General features: G+C 42.7%; 1 protein-coding gene across 1 annotated transcript in view; it reads left to right on the top strand.

Annotated features, from left to right (window-relative positions):
- LOC121812966 overlaps positions 1 to 430 on the top strand; it is an 8667-nt gene extending 8237 nt beyond the window's left edge. Inside the window, exon 2 of the mRNA XM_042216269.1 lies at positions 1 to 430. This exon is cut by the window's left edge and continues 1167 nt beyond it. The gene's annotated coding sequence lies outside the window, so the exon portion shown is untranslated.
- Positions 431 to 2500: the final 2070 nt, after the last annotated feature.

Raw genomic sequence — 2500 nt, 5'->3', positions numbered from 1 at the left:
TAACAAAAATCACCCTACTGTTCTCCACATAGACTCAAAAGAACGGCAGTGGCAAGCAGCTAAAGCTGAATGTAAAGAATCATCAGTCTCAAATGCTCTTGTTTCTTTGAACTTTGGTAGCCATACTGGGGCCGGGTCTAATGAATGTGCCTTGTCAGTTGTTCCAGTAAAAGTGAAGTTGGAAAATGGGACGAAGGTTGTGGAGACGTACGCCTTTCTTGATCCCGGCAGCTCTGCAACTTTTTGCACTGAGGCGTTGATGATGCAATTAAATGCATCTGGAAAAAAAGTGGAAATCATGTTAAAGACTATGGGTCAGGAAAGGCCAGTAAGTAGCTATAAACTTTTTGGTATGGAAGTAGCTGCTTTGAAACAGAATGAGTATTTGAGGTTGCCTGATGTGTACACTCAAAAGGTTATTCCTGTCACTAAAGAAGAAGACTTAACAAAATGGCCTTACTTAAAAGATGTTGAGTTGACACTGATAAATGCTGGCATTGGGCTGCTTATTGGTGTAAATTCTCCAAAGCACTAGAACCTTGGAGAATCATTAACAGTGAGGGTAATGGACCCTATGCTGCTGCTAACTCGTCTTGGTTGGGTTGTCAATGGGCCACTCAATCAGGGTAGTGAAAAGGATGAGCATGATGCTAGTTTTGTCCAGGTAAACCGCATTTCTATAAGACCGATACCGATACGTAATATCGGATCGGTCCATCTCTAGTTAAAACATGCGCAGACACAAACATCAGTTAGTCTGTAAGTGGTTGTTTTTGGGATAGCACAGAATGCACGGGGGGGTCTCAGCCTCTGATTGGATTCTTTAGAGGACGTGATTGATTGATCGATACTGTAGGACTGTGGAGTCTGCAGCTTTCCTCACACTGAAATGAGCACACTAAAATCCAGTCATTTGTGGAGACCGGCCTGCAGGGTGGCTTGCCTGTATCGCCCAGCAGATAAAATATGAAGGACTGTGTTCTCCGAGCAGACGAGGGAACGCTGTAGCTGTGGGAATATTAACAGCACTGAGCTCGATGTCACCAGTTCAGAAACCGAGAGCTGCATTCGTGCTGCCTCTCCCTTATGTCTCCATTTGAAATCCACTGCTGGAGCAGATGAAAGAGTCAGTTATGATTGTGAGGACTTGAGGCGCCTCACACAGAGCAGGATGTCATAAAGTGACACCGAGTCCACATAATATCTGCATTTCCAGTGAAATCAGCAGCTCCTTCACACGTCTGGATTCTCCTGTCCCTTTATCGCAGTGTAGATGCTCCCCCTGGTGCACACAGTGACTTTACAGCAATGGGTTAAACAGATGTGTGCTGATAAAGCTGTGTGAATGACTGAAGTGTGAAACTATAAAACAGGCTCGTCAGCAGCTTTGTGGCATTGCGGTTTCTCAGCATGATTTGGCAGTGAGCGCCTGAGCTCTGCTTCCTGTTTCCTGAGTGCCAAATTTAATCTAGAGTTGCATCATTGTCGTTGTCTCCAAACACATTACAGTGAGGAAGAGAGACAGACAGACCTCATGTTACAACTCTTTGTTTCACTAATGGCAGCCGTTACTGCCCGGGCTGTGTCCAAACCTGTGACTGTTCCTGTGGAGGCTTCTTCTGTGCTTAGTGAGAATGAATGAAATACTTCATGAATAAAATCTGTGCTTTAACAGGCTGTGCTGGGCCTGTTCTTACCTCCTAAACACTGCTGTTTGAGCCTGGGACATTTCTTTGTTTTAAAGGAAGTAATCTCTTATTTAAGAGCTTCTAATTCCATTCCAGATATCCTCCCCTGTCGTCTTCTTAATGAATCGCTCCACGTTATTGGGCCAGGGATATAGTACAGTATATTTTATTATAATTTACTTTTATTAAATGCTTCTGTGTACCAGCTGAAGCCTATTATCAAAAATGTCCTTGCATGTGTTTTTTAGATTGCTTTGGATTCTTGTGGTGATCATACATTCATTCATCTAAACTGGAGCATGCTGTTGGTCTTGAAGGCTCATGTCTGTCAGAAAGGCTGTTTTCTGTAGCCATCGCGATTTCCTGTGGTGTACAACGGGTCTCTGTTTTGGGTCCTACTCTGTTTTCATCGCACTTGCTGCTGATTTTCAGGAAGTTTGCTGATGACATCCAAATTTATTCCCCGGTTATTTTGATGTCTCTATTTAAGTGTGTACACGATATCAAAGACGGGTCCTGAAAAAAAAAATGATTGTGGTGCCCCTCTGGATGATTTCACTGATGCCCTTGTGCCTCGTGTTTCTTATTGTTCTCTGATTGTTAGAAGTCTCAGAGTGTTTTCAGAGTGTCCTCTTTGTACAGGCAGTGCAGAATTATTAGGCAAGTTGTATTTTTGAGGAATAAATTTATTATTGAACAACAACCATGTTCTCAATGAACCCAAAAAACTCATTAATATCAAAGCTGAATGTTTTTGGAAGTAGTTTGTTTTTAGTTTTAGCTATTTTAGGGGGATATCTGTGTGTGCAGGT

The sequence above is a fragment of the Haplochromis burtoni genome, unplaced genomic scaffold (assembly GCF_018398535.1).
Source record: "Haplochromis burtoni strain Fernald_Lab_line unplaced genomic scaffold, NCSU_Asbu1 Contig_987, whole genome shotgun sequence".
Lineage (NCBI taxonomy): Eukaryota > Metazoa > Chordata > Actinopteri > Cichliformes > Cichlidae > Haplochromis > Haplochromis burtoni.
The sequence above is the reverse complement of the archived record's forward strand: the minus strand, read 5'-3'. Positions and strand labels throughout refer to the sequence as shown.